Source organism: Balearica regulorum, chromosome 2, assembly GCF_011004875.1.
Source record: "Balearica regulorum gibbericeps isolate bBalReg1 chromosome 2, bBalReg1.pri, whole genome shotgun sequence".
Classification (NCBI taxonomy): Eukaryota; Metazoa; Chordata; class Aves; order Gruiformes; family Gruidae; genus Balearica; species Balearica regulorum.
This window is the reverse complement of record NC_046185.1, coordinates 21,784,117-21,802,484: the sequence shown is the minus strand read 5'-3', so window position 1 is coordinate 21,802,484 and position 18,368 is coordinate 21,784,117. Positions and strand designations below refer to the sequence as shown.

The 18,368-nt window shown below is 40.4% G+C and overlaps 1 long non-coding RNA gene across 1 annotated transcript in view; it reads right to left on the bottom strand.

Annotated features, from left to right (window-relative positions):
- Positions 1–7,613: 7,613 nt before the first annotated feature.
- LOC142600710 (uncharacterized) overlaps positions 7,614–18,368 on the bottom strand; it is a 48,465-nt gene continuing 37,710 nt past the window's right edge. Inside the window, exon 3 of the long non-coding RNA XR_012834270.1 lies at positions 7,614–7,676. This is a non-coding gene — a long non-coding RNA (uncharacterized LOC142600710). The remainder of the gene's footprint in view (positions 7,677–18,368) is intronic.

Here is an 18,368-nt window from a genome sequence, read left to right as displayed (position 1 = left end):
AGAGCAGCCTGGATTCCCGGCTTACACGCAAAATAACCGAATGGGTATTTGGGTGTCCTGGCTCTCTGCCCTGAAGAAAACTCTGAAATCAAACCCAGTTTCTAAAGCACAGAGACACCCCGGCAGCTGGCAGCCGCTGCGTTTCTGACCTTCAAATCATTTCACCAGTGAGACCTATAAACTACCCTGGGACCAAAAAGCATAACCACTGTAGATGTGTAGCATCCAAAATTATGGATCCCATAGAAATTCTTTGTGACTTTTTGTTCAATTACAATTGCAGTCTTTCACCCTTTAATGACACCATTTTCCTGTTGCACAGTTACCTTGTTTAACCAAGTGTCAAAAGCCAGTGGGATTCACAGTGCAACTTCTATATTTAGCTTGAATTTCACAGGGCCTGTTGCAGACTGGGAGCAGTGTTTATTTCCTCTGTTCTACCAGATGAACTGTCTACTTGGAAAAAGAAAATATTACCATTCCTGAGAAAAGCAAAAGTTAACTTACATTGGTAGAGCTTTGTAGCTACACCATGAGAATGTATGTTGGATCAGACCAGAGTTCTTGCTCCATAGACGGTGATTGCTATGGACAATGCTCTATGCTATTTCTCCTTATTCCTCTCTTTTTTTCATGGAATCATTTAGGTTGGAAAAGGTGCGTAAGATCGAGTCCGACCATTAGCCTAGCACTGCCAAGTCCAGCACTAAACCATGTCCCTAAGCACCACATCTACACATCTTTTAAATGCCTCCAGGGATGGTGACTCCACCACTTCCCTGGGCAGCCTCTTCCAGTGCTTGATAACCCTTTCGGTGAAGAAATTTTTCCTAATATCCAATCTCAACTTCCCCTGGCACAACTTGAGGCCATTTCCTTTTGTTTGTCGTTCTCTGATTTCTCCCCCATTTATTTCCCAATCCTCATCTATTTGGGAAGGAAGAAGAGTATATTGGGGGATGTCTTTTTTGGGGGGGAGGGAGGAGAGGTTTATTTAAGGGTGAGCATCTGGATGAAGATGCAGCATTAATAATAGTCACCAATGAAGGAAGGTAAACCTCCAACTCTCTGAGAAGTTGTGGTTCAGGAACACCCCATGTTAAAGATGGTATCATTGAGTTTTAATAACCCTCAGTGGAGTGGATTAATCTTCAGGAAATTTGTTCAGTCGCAGTTTGAACCTATGAGAGATGGGACTGTTCACCTCTCAGAAGCGATGACTATACATACAAAATTAATGCTTTAAGGGAGAAGAAAACACAACCTTTATTTACAGGTTTACATAAATAAGGCATTCACAGCATCTTAGCCAACAATCTTCTTTGCTTCTTTCCACTTGCAAGTCTAACCAACTTCTTCAGTGAAACCTCAGATATCCTATTTTCCACCCAGTGCATCCCATTCCTCTTTTTGTTTTTCATAATTAACAATGGGGCACTGGAGGGGTGCTCAGGAAGTCCGGTCTGTAGCCACTGAGAGCAGCATTACTGCTTTTATGAACAGACACCACACAGAGCCTGTAAACACACAGGGACTTCCAACCCTCCCACAGTAATTACGGCTGTGCGTGCTGGGTGGAAGTCCTTACTGGAACCTGTTAAACTCTGCCATAGAGACAGGTCAACATTAAACTAATCAGGACATGATGGACCAGTCCTCCACTCCTCCCAAAGTTATTTTGGTCTGACTAGTTCAACCCAGTTTCTCCCACCCAGTTGTATGTTATTGAGGGAAGTGATGTGATATGATTCTCTTTCCATAGATTTTAGTTGCACAACAAAGACGACAGCAGTAATTATCTTTTCAGATTAAGTGCTATTCCAAACAACCCAAATATCTCTGTTGGCAAAACTGATTTTGATCACTTGCACAAACTACTGGCTACTCATTGCCATGTACCCAGGTTGATTGTTCATGGCTGCAGATAGCAAAGCATCAACCCTGACATCATGGGCTTAACTTTAACATTGTTTTCAAAGACACAGAATGAAGGATGATATGCAAAAGGGTCCTGCCTCAGTACTAGATGAGCTTGGCAAGCAAAAGGTGAGCTACTGAAGTTGTAATCTAGAGAAATAACTTCTGCAGGAGCAGTTTGCCTGCATATGAGATGAGCTGGATCTTCTAAGTTCAGGAAAGAGAATGTGTTGGTAGTCCAGATAAGACACTCAAGATGTCAGGCAACATCTTCACATATAGCCTCACCAAATCTACAAACTTTAAAGTATTTCAAAAGAGTTATTTTCCAGCAAAGTTATCTGAGTAAAAAATCTTACTCCTTTTTTTTGCTGCTCCCTCTGTGGCCTCTGCTGAGAGCTGTCTGTCTTAATCTCTTTGATGTTTGGGGAGAAAAATATTGTTTCTCCTGTGCTTGGAAAGTACTCAGTAAATCATAGACGTAACTTTATATAATGCAACTCTAATCATGACTGTGGATTTTGGGGTTTTTTAACTCTTATCAGGAGATGACTACTAAAAGTTTATCAATAGGAATACTTTTAAGCTGGCACAGAAGTCGACACCATCTTTCTTTTGTATTTGAAGGCAGGTAAGATAAAACATCCTGAAAGTGCACACATGGTTCACCTTGAACCAAACCAAGCTTGTTGTAACAGCAGGCAGTCATTCTTCTGTCTGAAGATCAAGGTTGGCACATGAAGCTACTGAAGCGGCTTCAGCAGGAATTATCAGGCTCCCACTGACGATATCAGCGTATGATTTTTCCCTCCTGTAGTTTTACTTTCACCATTGTTTTCTTTTTAACAATTGGTTATTTACAGTCACTTCACTGCCTGCCACCCGTGCTACCTTCTCACTCACCATCTTCTCTTCTTTCTCTTCATACCCCTTCCTCAGCAGTTCTCCCTTTCCTCACTTCAGACTATGCTGTTAGCAAATGCCACCCACAGATTTAACAGCAGTTTTATGACCCATTGTAGAATTTCTCCCCAGTTCGTTCCTCTTTCTCTATTCCTGCTCTGACTGTCTGAAAAATTGTAGGAGAAAATCTTATAGTACGTCTCTCTAATACCAAGCCCTGGTTGGGACCTCTCAGCACCATTTTAATACACAATAAGAATGGAGACAATTTAAGTTTTTTAGTAGATCTCAGCTAAATGAAGTAACAATAGTTTTCCTTTACCAGTCTTATTACTTTCTGTCCCATAACCTCCTTTCAGGTGAGGTCATAGAAATGTTGGCATATAAGTACCAGTGATTAATTTATGGTGAGACCTCTACCATATCTGAATTTACTTCACCTGTTTTTTGCAGAACTCAAGTACTTTATCATAAAAAGGACATCAATGGAATTCTAAGTAGTCTTATTTTGTGATACTAATTTTTCCAAAACAATTATGTATAAACTTAAAGTATGAAAAAGTAGGCAGCAGAGGAAGCGAATTTCTCTCCCAGACTTGCATTTGTTTTGCCGGACAGCATATGAAGACTGGGACAAAAATTATTTGTTCCGTCTATTCAGTGATTTTTTTTTTTTTAAACAAACAGTTGTTTGCACAGCAGTTGTCTAAAGTGTGCTAATAAACTAGGTTTTTATTCTACATTATTTTTAATACTAGACCACAGCTGCCTCAAATCTAGAGTACTCTACATAACTTCACTGCAAAATGATGAAAGACAGTAGAAGATGGTGCCAGAAATGTCTAGATCAAGCCAATTCTGTTAAAAATATATAGCATACATCAGAATCTGCTTGTGTTGGTGTACCTATTAGTATTGCTGTTGCATGCTGGAGAAAATATATCAAATGTGTTAAGTGATCATTTATTTCCCTGATATTTATCTTTAGTATCACTGCGCAGTCTAGAGGCCAATCAAGAGTAGGGTCTCATTATGCTAAGGACTGTACAAACAGGACATGCTGTACATTGTGCAGTGGAAAACAGTCCAAATATAGCTCAGTTAACTGCAAATGAAGTGTGTCTGGAACCAGTGACAGTGTAGCTGCATCCTTGTAGCTTGCACCCAAACTAATTTTGTAGGGCATATTCGTTTAAGCAGCACGGTCCACTAACTGCTTCTGGGATTCACACTGGTTTCTTCAAACCACTGCAGAGCACTTGGAGTAAGTCAGTACTCTTTTTCCGTGCTTTATCACCTGGGAACTGTAGATTTGTAGACAGTTTGTAAGCTCTTTGCCTGGAACCTAAACAGAGTAACTGGATCCCCCGCAGGAGAAACGGATTTGTGTACAAGCAAGTTTTAAGAACTGCCTACAAAATTTGTTACCTCAGTTAAAAAAGTAATTCATGTCTCTAATGTAATAGTTTATTTTTTTTGTTAGTCATCCGAATCTGGACTGTCTCTCTTACATGTATCAGATATTATGCTTTAAATATTATTACAACTGTTTTATGTTCAACTGACTGTTCAGATTAAATCATGAGTTGTAGTCACAGGCTCTGTAGTTTCCCTGACAATAGTAGCACTTCTGTCATAGGCTGCATGAATTGCTATTGACTAATTTTGTAGTTTTTAGACATTTCTGGAAATGTTGCCCAAGGTTGTTCATTTATTAAAGTGCATTGCTGCTGCTGCAAGGACAATCAAACAGAAGGAACTTCAATTTGGAATAACCCATGTGACGAAGCGTGACCTAATTCAGCCTGCAATTACTCTGCGTAACATAATGCTTAGGTGAGTACCTACAACATGGTAACACCACCAGCGTTAAAACTGCTTTTGTTCTCTCCTTACTGTTAACTAAATCAGCTTAACTCGTACTGTGGCAGTATGGACCTAGATGGCAGGCAAAGATCAACAAGTGTGGTGATACCTTTGTTCCTCTGCCTGCATCCTTAGTAACAGCCCCAGAAGTGGCTAAAGAACCGCTGTATTACCATTATTTTACTACAGGATTTCCAGTGCACTAGAGAAGCATCAGTGGTTATCTAAAGTGGTTGAACAGCATCAGAAGATCAAAGAGAATCTGAGTCCATAGTCACGTCACATCTCAGAAGAAAATCTGGTCCTTCACTCCAGTCATGAGAGACTTAAGGCTGCTCTTAGCAGCCATTCTCTTACCTTTGGATTCAGCTTCTCAGGATCTGCTGCTAGCTGATACCTGGAAGAAACTTCTATCACTACAATCTCTTTTTAAAATCTATATGCTTTTTACACATTTGTACACATTACTCTATAAAACGTTATAATAAACCCACAAGAAAAGCCTGAGTTTAAAGTCTAGTCAAAACAATGAATTTAAAGGCAAAGATATATGTATAAAACTTTAAAATAATTTTTAATAATTATCAAATCACAGAAAGAGCACAACTGTTCAGCTGATTCATGGATAGAATGAAGGACTAAACTATTAATACTATTTTAATTTTAGAGCAGACAAGCCCAAAGACCAAGGGGAAAAGAAAGGCAAAAAACCTGAATGTGCCAAAGGAAAGAAAAAGCCAAGACAAAAAGCTTCATGACTGCAAAGAAAACCAAAAAAAAGTCTTCAATACTAACAGAAGACTTCACGAGCAGTTTTCAAAACCTAAGAAGCTAATTAGCTAGTGTGGAAGGATACATATGTATATATAGACACATATGTGTGTGTATGTGTATGTGTGTCTACTATCATTTTGGACCTTTGACAGAGTAACTGTTGTGTTCAGAAGTTCAGGCAGAAAAGTGTAGTACTCCTCGGGATGCTTTTGCTCAAGCCAGTAGCTGTCAGTTACTGCGTCTGTATTTCGCAGCCTGAGAGAAGCTCAGAAGCCCTCTCCTCTAACCTTGGCTGACCTTCGGGTTACATTAAGGTCTTGCTACAGTTAGTTAGATGACCTGACTCACAGTTCTCATGAACCTGCACCTAAGAGATATCACCACTTTTGGATTTAAGATACAAACTTAACTTTATTTGTAAAATCAAACCTACATTAAACTGCACAGAAGACAGAGTAAGTGCATATTCCAAAAGATGTATATTCAAGAACAATGTTCGCAATTCTATGAGTCTATGAATATAAATTAAAACAAAATGTCTTGAGCATAATAATTCAATATTTTAATTGGACCTTGTGGTAGGGTGATATCTTGTAGTGAAGAAAGATGTCTTTTTTTTTTTTTTTTTTAACATTTCTCCATCTTTTAATTAAAAACCAAGAAAATGTGAAAGGAAGATTAAGATTATGACATTCACATTTTGTCACCTATTCTTCAGAGAATCATGCCAACAGTACATTTTACATCTAGTCATTAAATCTACAGGAGTAAATTAAGGCCTGGGTTTCTAAATCCCATTTGCATCTTTCCATGCATCTGCTGTGAGTGAGAGTGGGAAACCCACAGCAGAAGAGATCGCCTCGTATTCCTGGTCCTCTGTAGCCATAGAGATTTGGAGAAGCGTTTCAATATACTAAAAAATGCCTTTAGGACTAGACTCAGTTGTTTTACATTTTAGTTTTCCACTGTTCCAGACAGTTTTGCACTTCGTTTTTCCCTTTCAAGCTTTAGTCCTACTATGTTATGTTGCTTATTTATTGAAATTATGTTTTCAATATATTCTTGTCAGGCTTGTAGAAGTCTTTGACACACTCCAAGTGAGAAGTAGCACAATAAAATTGAAATATTTTCATGGCGATATTCAGAGATTTTAGAGCTACAGTCTGTATCATGAACTGCAGGAATTAGCATTGTTCCCCAAAGTAAATGAAGCTCCGCTAATGCCAGGTTTTCCTGAAATCACTCCTGGATCAAGCTCCAAATTTTCCATTTGTGAAAAGTTCAACCATTTGATGAAGTTTCGCTTGTCTGCAGACAGCTGGCTTTTTTTTTTTCCCCACTGGAAAAAAGTGATAACGGCTAATAGACAAAGGCTTTTGTTTGTTTGCTACAAAACAGCTGCTTCTAATCTACCTTGGACTCACACTGGTATTGCAGTATCAAGGAGGACGTAAGCAAACAAACAAGAGGACAATGAGATCCTGAAGGGCAGATTTCCAGCACCAGAAAACCCACTAGTAGTGGATTCAGATGCAATCTGATGCAATAGCAATGTAGTTCACTGCAGTCATTTATTATATTGTCCTTTAGCTCCAAATGTGCAGAATAGTTTTCTACTGAGCCTGCATAATTGCATTGCAGGAGATATCTGGGACTCCTGGAAATGCTGGCAGCTGGGATCATTTTCTTCTGAACTAGCACGTGAGGCTCTTAAAATTCAGAAAGGCATTTTGTTATTTTTCACAGTGTTCAAATTTTACTTGTTTATTCATGACTGTCCAGAGCAAAAGGGTAAAGACAGAGGCTCTGTCAGTAATAAACCCTCCATCACTCTCTGCAATCCTGTCCCTGATGGCTGGTCTGTGACACAGAAACCCAGCTAGCTGACGCTGCAGCACCCGTCTCTCATTGCGCTCCCCTGTGCGCCTCCCCCCCTCCCCTTATTCATCACGAATCTAGAGCTGGAAGGATAAAAATTGAGGGGAAGCCAATATTTCCTCACACTTAATCTGTGTGTCCAGAGACAGAATACACTCTGGCCATGCTGTTAATCTCTAAATCCCCTAAACAGATAAAGCTTTCTAGAGAAGCTGCTGTAGACACCGAGGAGAAGATAAAACTCACTTGGTTGCTTCCTTGGAAGACTTCAACTTCCTAGACTGAATGTTGACATAAAGTGCAGGAACAAATCCCTGTCTTGGTCTGGCAATTTCTTCCTGTAGGAGGAGATAAAACCTGCTGAAAATAGGGGCAGAACTATAAACCTTCATTCCAACAATCTGGGACATCAAGAAACCTATCAAGACAGCTTCCAACTCGGCTGCTGTGCGCAGCGATCATGCTGGCTTCTCCTGGCCAGGCTTGGTACAGACATGGCGCTTGTTGCTCTAAGGATTAAAATGTCCTTGACAAAGAAAAGGTCACAGAAAGCTCTACATATTGCTGCAACTTTTCTGTCGACTCTAAAGCTCTGCTCGTTAGTTACTCATTTCTTGCTCTTCCAACCAGGAGCATGGAGAAGTGGAATGTATCACATATATTTCGGTTTGCTGCCTACTCCAATTACCTATTAAACAGACCCAGACTAAACTCTCACTTTCAGTACAGACAATTCTGCATAGGATAGTCCAGCCTAGCTGTAAGATCTACTTAGCTCTGTGACAATTTGTGACATTTAGGCTCTGCCAGAAAAGAAAAAAGGGAAGGTCAAGAATAATACAAGATCAGAATGCTGCTGACAGGACTTCCACAGGAGCTGGCACAAACTGGCACAAAGTCAAGAGATAACTTTTTGACTCTGCCACAGTTGTTATCCTCAGTGACCCTGAAAAAAACAAAGTCTTTCTGAGTCTCAGTTTCCAAGGCAAAGAAGGAGATAATCCTCCTTTGCCCACCTTTTCCATTTAAACCGGGATGATTTTGATGGTGCTGTGAATGCACAGTGCCCATAGCTCAAGGATTCTGGTTTCAAGTATGCTATAATGTGTATAATAAACTAAAGAACTTTATAAAAGACAAGTGCATTCATGAAATGTATGTCTGGAAATTCAGCAGGGTCTTAGTGTAACTCATTAGTAGAAAGCGTCTTCGTCTGCTTTCTTTTCAGAAAAACAAGGACAATGCAAAAGCGAAAGAGGCATCCATGAAGTAAAGATTCACAGAGAGTAGGGACGCAAATACCCTGCATCAAGATAAGGCTTCTGATTCGTTGTACTGCAACCAAGAAATGAAAATGAAAATTCAGTTGCATTTCTGGGGAAATGTTCCCTATGTATAGATGTGCACCAAACACCTGGAAATCTCTCGAGTGAAATTTATAGCTGCTAGTGCAAATTGCTTGCAAATTAGATTTCATTGGAATTTCAAGCTCCTCCTCCCACTTAAATTTCCTCCCTCCAAGAAACGCCCCAGCCCACATAAGGAACATACAAACTTTTTTTTATACCTATATATGCCTGCATAATTGATATGTTAAAAGTACTTTAAACTGCATTCAAAAGTGAATAAATTTTAGCAATTGATGCATATACAGCCTTCATTCTTTGTGCTTGTTCATTACACAGCATTCTCCAAATAAAAAATGGGTATTTATTCTCCTACTGTTCTTCTTAGGTGACTAACAGGTAATATCCCCAGCGTCAAATGGTTTATTTTTTAAACCTGTTGCTAATCTGTTCAACAGACTGCTTGGAAGTTATATGTCTGGGGTAGAAACCCCTTGACTAATAATTATAATTAAGTAATGAAGATTATGTCACTGTATCTGGTGATCTGGCAGGTAAGGGAATACATGAAGAAACAGAATATATAAAGATGAGCCAGTCTAGAAGATATGCATCCCATAGTCTTCAGGGTATTCACTAATAAAATTACCGAATGATTTGTAATTATGTTTTGTAAGCTAAGGGAGAGCCAGAATCATATCTAAGGAATTGGAAAGGAAAAGATGGACTGATTAATTTTGTGTTATATATAAAGAAATACCAGTAATTACAATTTGCTAAACGTATCTTGAACTATAGTAAATGTCATTAAGGTAATAAACAAGAAAATCTGTATGTATCTACACCAGTGAGGACTAATAACAACAAGTCAAAGGATGCAGATGCAAAAAGCATATGACACATTCATATTTTAGTTCAGAATTTGATCAGATAGCTATTTGATACAGCTATAAAATCTCATAGGACTTTAGGAGTCATGGAGAGAGGAGCAATTCCATAGTCAACAGCAACATGAATTTGAGATGCCTCTCCAGTGAGACAGTATGATGACAAACATAAACAGTAAAATACAAACTTACCTAGTTAAATACAGAGAAAGCCCTTGGTAAAAAAAAAATTAAAAAAATTTCCAAATTTGATAGAAATTTTCAGGAAAACTTTCCAATTAGCTTGAAACAGCATGAGTGGAATTCTACATGAATTTGAAGTCAACAGCAAAATATCCACGAGCTCCTATCCGAGCAGACAATGTTTCATGCTATTTTATTCAACATACATTTTTATACTGCATGTATTGCTGCGGTCTCTGAGTATCTTGCAGAGGATTAGGAAGATGACAACTGTCTGTCACACATGGTCGCTGAGCTGCTCCCCTGGAGCAGAAGTAAATGTGTGCCAGGTGGTGCCCTTTGCTCTGGAGGTGACATGGAAATATCCTCCAGGTAACTCCAGTGCTTCTTTACCAAAAAACTGCAATGCATGAGAATGCAGGCAGTAAAGTCTGTCTGGAATCAGGCACATATACCATGTGGCTAGCACTTGGATTTTGCCACTCTAAGGAGGTCTACTATGACGACGATGTGCAGAGGCTGCCAAGAAGAAGGTCTGAGCCCATACCCGGACCTCTCCTCACCAGCTTGACTGTACATGCGCTTGTACTGTGGTCTAGACAGTACTAGCAATGAGCAGCTGCAAGGAGAAGGGAATTCACAGTCACATTTCCCTTTCATAGCATTACATTGCCAGTCTTTCGTCTGCCGGGTTATCTGACCTATATTTCATCCTCTCCAAAGTAGCTTAACTTGTAAGAATCTTCCTCTTTGTACATTTTTAATTCAGAAGAGTAGCTTGTACTGATTATACCACAGGACCTCTGAGTTTTACCACAGGTGGAATGACTACCTACATTTATTCAGCTTGCTCAGCAAACAGCCTTTTAAGAGTAATTACTGACAAATTAAAAGAGTCGAGTTAACCGCTACAGACATACAAAGGGATCACACAATGTCTTAATCAGAAAAATACTGTTCGAAACAAGACATCATCAAAGACTGTTAAATTGAAAAATGTAAAACATCCATTAGATAACCAATTTACCATTTGATCTACTGTCATAATTCATAAAAAGTCACAAACCCATAATGCTGCTGTAGGTGCTTACTGGTGGAATACAGATGATAGAATTTCAGCAATCAAGTGATACAAAATTATGGAAATAAAAAAATAAAATGCCCATTTCTTAATTTCAGTAGACTCTAAAGGTATCCAAATATAATACTATGAAACTATGTCTTTCTAGTAAATATTCAGTTTAAATGGTGTACTTAGAGATTATATTGCTAGCTCTACGCAGCACTCATGTTCTGTAAGTTTGAAGAGTACTGATAATAGATCTGACGTAGCATTTCCTCAAATGCTGTTCTTCATTGATCTGAATATGAAGAAAGCAGGTGTGATTTTTTCCCATGTAGCCAGCAACATTTTATAAAAGAATTGAAGACTAAAAGTCAACAAAGTCTCATTACAAATGGAAGAAAATTAAACATTGTCATATTTAGTTGTTACAATTACTAAAACATTCAGCTTGTCTGTCATGGACTCCCTGCAGGAAAAACTAAGTTCAGCATTACGTAAACAACAATAATGTCCTTAGCAGTGGGAAATCTAGGGAAAGTCACACCATGAAAATTTTCAGCCTAAATGAACTGGTGAGGTAGTCTCCTCCACTCCACTCATACACTGTATTTTAAAAGTCAGTATTTTTCATACTGCTGCTACATTGAAATCTTAGTTATTAAATTAAAATAATAAATAACTACAGTATCAAAGGTAGAGCTCAGTCTGTTGACTACTACTAAACATTGATATTTTAGTTGTGAAATGAAAAGTCTGGGTTTCTTTGGGTAGCTCCTCCGATTACAAAAATTTCTGTTCATTATAAATACACGTGATGGCAACAGTCTTGGAAGAAAAATACTATCAAAATGGCATCATACCTAGGATTTTAACTTAAATTCTTTAACTTCCTTCAATAAACAGTAATAGGTTAAATGCTACCAGGTTAAAAATTATAAAAACAAATATTTCTAAGTACAGGCCATTGATATTATTACCACATAAGATATTTACTTCAATTCTTCTGTTGAAGTTTTCTCATATCAGCAGAAGTCTCTTTCCTTCCCTAAGGAACCTTCACATTCATACTTGCTTTAAACTTTGCAGTATTTTCTCTTAGGTGATCCAATTGTGCTTTTAAAAAAAATCTGGATCTATGAGTCTTTTGCATAAAATTAAATAGCCCCCCACTCCTATTTTTTGTATCTTTGGGAATTCAGAGCTGTTAGCAGGGGTAGCCAACATCAAAACTATGGTTCTTACTTTGGGACACATACATTTCTTCCCAAACTTGGTGTTCGTAGAATCACAGAAGGTTTGGGTTGGAAGGGACCTTAAAGACCATTGAGTTCCAACCCCCCTGCCATGGGCAGGGACACCCTCCACTAGACCAGGTTGCCCAAAGCCCCATCGAACCTGGCCTTGAACACTTCCAGGGATGGGGCATCCACAACCTCTCTGGGCAACCTGTGCCTCACCACCCTCACAGTGAAGAATTTCTTCCGTATATCCAATCTAGATCTACCATCTTTTAGTTTAAAGCCATTACCCCTTGCCCTATCACTACTTGCCCTTGTAAACATGTTCCTTTCTTAATCCACGTGTGCAAAGGTATGCATTATGTAAGGTGAGCATAAATATATATTAAGAAATTCAAGAAACACATCAACTGGAACAGGCAGTATCAGACTTTTCTTATGCTCTCTGCAGGTGCTAGCCATAAGGTAACATGCACAAAAGGAAAAAAATATACCCAATATTGAAGTTACAGGATTTTTGGAGGAAGCATTTGTGCTAGTGTGCTGGGAGCAGCCAGTGTTTGCCATGAGCAGGACACTTGGCCAAAGTCCATGGGCAGGTGAGGCAGCCTTTGTTCCTGCTCAATGAAGGAGCAATTGAACCTGAAGCTAAAGGTCAGAAGGTAGGACGTCAGGACCAGAGCATGGCTACACCGCCCGGACCAGCGGACGGACTGACAGCAGACACGTGCATCTGTTGTTCCGAGGCGAGAGGGAAGAAGGGAGAGAGGGCAGCGTCATCACCCTGAGGAGCCACGTTTGCAGCTGTGTGGGGAAGGAGCAGACTGAGCTCCTGAGGTGAAACTCACGGGAAAGGACAGCTTGGAAAATGTGGGGAAGTGAACTGCCTGCTGCTATTTGGCTTTAGCGTGTCCACACAAGCAGGACGCTGTGTAGATTTCTTTGTAAATAAACTGAATTTCGCTAAAGAACGACCTTATTGTAAAAATCAATTTCGCCTACCAGCAGAGTAATTGGGTGCAGCTCTGAATACTGGCTAAGCACTTGAGTCAAAAAGCGACAAGATAAAGCATTGAGCTTGGTAGAAAGGTTACTAAAAGAATGTTTTCAAGCCTATTCTGGAACATTACAAAACTTATTTCTTCTCCAGCCTTATCCCCAGTGCTCACTGCCACCCTTCTCAGAGGTTCCTTTCTTACTGCCGGTATGTGAAAAGCATAAACACCAGCGGTAGCCTGGCTTCCTGCAGCAGATTTCTTTCATGCCTGTTCAGGTTTCAAAGCAAAGTCCAAATACAGATGATATGGGAAAATCACCCCTAACAAACAGGAAACTGATGGCAAATAAATGGGTGGAGGCATAAGAGGAGCAAGAGGAGTGGTTATCTCTTACCAAGGTTTATTTGTCTTTGCATCAGTGTGGAAGGCATATACCCGTCCTGACTGTTTTTGAAGGGGAGGTATTCGAAGGCCTGTGTTGGCACAGAGGGGTGAAGAACCAGGAGAAATATAAAGCAATGGCTGGACTCATTATCAACTTGCTTCCTCCAGCTCACAAACCACCCAAATTGTCCCTCCATACGTACTGTCATCATTCAAAAGCATAACACTTCTCTTCTGTAACACCCCAATACACAATTAGCCCAGGGAACTTAGAAGATGCTATGTACATATATGTATATATGCCTTTTTTGATAAAGCCCTGTACTCAGAATATATCACTAAATAAATATTATTATTCAATAAGCCCATGTTTCCTTGTGCTTTATTCCAAGATTAGACAGACTATCATGCTGCAGTCAAAAGAGTACAGTATCACCTGAATGCACGAGGATTTGACAGGAACAAAAGATCTTCCTCATAGAGATGTGAACACTAAGCAACTTCACCAACTGTAGTGAAATTACTCCCTGTAACTTACGGCAGTTTATATTCTTAAGTGTTTAAATCTATGGTTGTCTTCAATCTTGAGACAATTGGTCAGTAACATAAAACTTTATTCGTACTGTGTGTCATTCATTTATTTACATGAAAGCACATTTCTTTAATGGAAGGGTTCCTTTTCTTTAGAAACATTATATTTTGAGTTTGGGGCACTAGGTAAATAATAGATAGTATCCAAACTAAATAAAAGTAACATTTGCACTGTGAATTATTCTCTTTTCCCTCTTGTTGGAAACACTCCCTCCCTCCCTGCTAGTAACCATAGATCTTTTTCTTTAATGCTCTGTTAGCTTTAATAAGTACAGCACAGTAGCCAATGCTGGCTTTCACTTACTGTAGCTGAACGTTAAGCAGGATTGCAAAATATTAAGTTGCAAGATAACTGACTAGTTTTCTTAAGACTTTTTAGGGAGACTGAGAATTAACAATGCTTCTCACCTCCCTCTTCACACTCCAATAGGAAAATGCTAATTCACTATTAACCTCGTCACAGCTGTCTCACATTCCATTTTCTCCATTTCACAATTCAGACAGGAACATATGCGCTGGCACTGTGCGCCGTTGATGGAAAAGCAGTTGGAATTCCTTTCAGCGAAGATTCTGCTCACCAAACTTCATCCAAGAGAAGAAGAAAACTTGCACTATTTAGGGCATAAACCCCCTCTATCAGAATTGCAATGCTTTTTCATATGATCTTGTTGATAACGTCCTGATGCTTTTTTGGCTAAGTTTCTAACTACAGTTATCTGTCACCTGACTCCTGTAAAACAAAATATGACTTTAGTTCTCTTAACACTGACAGTGGCAATAGGTACTGAATTTCTTGCAGGAGTCCTAGACCACAGTCATCCATACTGCCTACATGTTGATATGCCTGCGAGGAAAAGTTTGGAGGCAGGCAGATAGTTTCACAGCTTCCGCAGACGGCCACAGCACATCGCTGGATTTGCCTGCCCGCCACCCCCCGAGGTATCCCGCCCCTCCTCGCTCTGTGCCACCAGGCACAGGCACCGTAGCTGTGCCCGATGCTGTGACATGCGCTGCTGGATGGAGCAGCTCTCACCTTCTCACGCCTGCTGTAACAGCAGCAGAGGTGGTGGGGATGAGCACTAGGTTCCCACAAGCAATGATTTGGTTGTAGTGAATCTGTACACACAGATCAGGACATCATTTCACTTTGAAAGAAAACTCCAGTGTGGAACATGATTGTTCCCTGACAAAAATCTTCAGTCTTGAGCAGCTCAGCAAATTTACCCTTGCTACCACAAGCTGGACAAGATCCTTTACAAAGTGGCTATGACCAAGCCAGATCACCCATCCTGTCTATACTAGTTTCCAAGACACGGGAGACCGACTATTTCTTCCCAAGCCATGGCAGTGACAGGTTTCCTCCCCTCCAGGGCAAGGGGAAGCTCAGCTGCCCAGCCCCGCCAGCTCCGTGGCATGGCTCTGTGAGCGTGCTGCTGCAGGTACGCATGCTGCCAGGGCGGGGAGCAAGGCTGAAGGGAAGACAACGTCTTTAGAGAAGGGACATGCTCTGCACACCCCTGTTTATGGATGGCATACTGGCAGACAAAGAGCAGACCTGAGTGCCTGGGGCTGTGGTCAACAGTCTGCAGTAGTTACAACACCCCAGACTAGAGCACTTTTTGGTCCAGTGTGGGTCAACGTAGCATTAGGCAGATGTACCGTCACCATAGCACACCATCACTCCACTAATCTCAAATGCCAATTTTACTTATCAAGGACATATGAAGAAGCAACAGGTTCTCTGTTCACGTAGATGTAGGTCAAGCATCTAAGACAGACAGACAGCAGGGTAGTACCATTAGCGTGGTGCCATCAAGGAGACAGCTATCTCTACCAGGTGCCCAGGTGTTGCCACCTGGGGCCAGAGATCTTCTCCAGGCAATTCTGCTAGTACAAGCTCTGCAAAGAAATAAGTCCAGCCTTAGCAAAGGAATGTGAGTAGTGATCTGGCAGGAGCCTAACTTTTAATCACGAGTCTGCCCTCTCCTCTTTTCCAGCATATTGGGAGATGAAAGAGACTGAAGATTTGCTCCTGGGAGACTTCTTTGCATCTCCAAGTACAGGCTCAAACTGGCAGGATAAGGCCATGAAGTAGGAGACATGACAAATATGAAGATCAGTGCCAAGTTTCTGTGCCTGATTTTTGCCCATTCCTGTTAAACTGTCCATAAACAGAGCATACGCGTTGCAGCATGTTCACGGCTTCTGTAGCCCCCAGCCACCATGCCCATGCAGCAGCCTCTGTCAAGGAGAGCACTCAGACCCAGAGGATGGGGAGGAACAGACCATCTGGGCCTTTTTAAGAACTGAAAGAGTAAGAGGCCACACTAAGCATATGTTCTGGAAATCACAGACCTGATTTCCAGAGGGAATATTTTAAAAGATTTCCAGGCCAAGAAGAAGAGAAAAGGATAATGAGATTTTTCAGGTACAGGTACCTCAAAAATAACAGTTAAAAAGCACACATCCCTGTGGATAGGGCTATTCTGCTAAGAGGGACAGATATGCCTTCTCTGTGATGTGAAAGATGGGGTTTTCTTTTGCTGCTAATTAGGCAGAGTTGCCCTGTTTGGCTGAATTGAAAGTGTCTGCTCTTTGGTTTTGTATGGGAGTGGGCTCTTGGCAGACAGAAGAGAGGACACTTTCCTCCTCTTGGGGTTTTGTACACACTGTGGGTTGTGGCAGATGCGATAGGGAAGTGGTCTCACTAATGCATTTTGGTTTCCCTATTCTAAAGCTGCCAAGAGCAGATGGGACACTGGTCCAACCTTGACTGGAGACTTTGGCCTTAAACTCCTTAAACTGTAAATGCTTGCAGAACTGTAAAATACCTTAGGACTGTTCCAAAGTCGAATAACATCAATATAAGGTGCCAAAGTGAGTCAAAGCCTATATGTACTTGTCCATTCATTGCAGGAGCTAGGTGGCCAGTAAAGTTGTAGCAATAGCAAAGATACAGGTGCTGACATTTTTATGCAGAGGGGAAAACATTCTTTATGAGTCTAATGGTATACATTCAGTTCTGCTGTCTGTGTAGTCGCAAACAAAAAAAAGAGATTCTAATCCATAACGGTGGTTGTTCCTGATGTGGAGGTGTGAGTGGTGGCGTACATGGTCCTAGCAGCAGCTGGTAGTGTCTCATTACCCCTTGGCAGTTCCACCCAGGGATGGCTTTCCAGAGATGCTGGCTGTGTAGGGTGGGCAGAAGCAGGTTACCAAGTGGTATAACCCGCATTAATTCCCTTTGATATTGAGGGAAAGGTAAGTCTAGGTGAGTTGGGAGTAGGCATCATATGGCCTTCCAGGTCTCATGCGACTTGCTGTCAGCCATGGGAGCACAAGGCAGCATGGTTATACAGTTGCTTAACAGCCTGGTGAAGGGGCAGATAACGTGATTTGTGGTGACTGTGGGCTGTGGATAAGGCTGGGATGCAGATAAAGCTGGGAAAGTGTGTATTAGTGGGCCTACAAGACTTCAAGGTTTGTAGGACCCACAAGAGCATCTCAGTGTGCCCAGTTGATGTGACAAGCATAGAAAGCTGAGGTACCAGAAATAAGTGCACAACAAAGATGAAAGGTAAGACTAGACATTAGTATTACCACCGAAGACATAGCCCATGCTCTTGTGCTTAAGTTTCAGGCTGGATACGTAGCGGTCCCACTGTCTCCAAAAGTCAATGGAAGCAATGCCTGAATACAAACTCAGTAAGGCTTCTAGATTGTGGGGAAATATTAAATAACATCACACACACACACACTTGTTTCCTCTTACACATAGAAGAAATACAGGCTGAGTATCTCAGCAGGCTTTAACAGCCTCATTTATAACATCACATTTCCTCAGATACAATAAGTAATTTCACTGGGATTCAGACTTTCCTGGTGCAAAGGAAACATTTAATTGCTCACATGCATTTTAATGGTTCTGGTTTTAACTGGCAACTCCATTAACGTCAGAATACTATAAAGACATACAAAACAATTTTACAAGAAATCTTTAGTCATTAAAATGTTCAAAGACAATTTTCTAAAGCACAAATGGAAGTTTTCAATTTTCTGAAAATCCCAAACTGCACCAGCTTACAAGACTATTTTAGTGAGCTTAAAAATATTAATTCTATTAAAGCAACTTGATTTGATGACTTACAGACATCTTGTCCATGCCCATATTTTTCCTGTTTTAAAGGCTGGAATCATATGCTGATCATATATACCGTGTTATCATCTTTATCTTGTTATTATATTTAAAATGCTTACTTTAAAAATTCTGGACTGCTAGATCACTGAAACCGAACAATAACTTTAAAGCAAACAACAAAATAATTTTAAGAATGCAA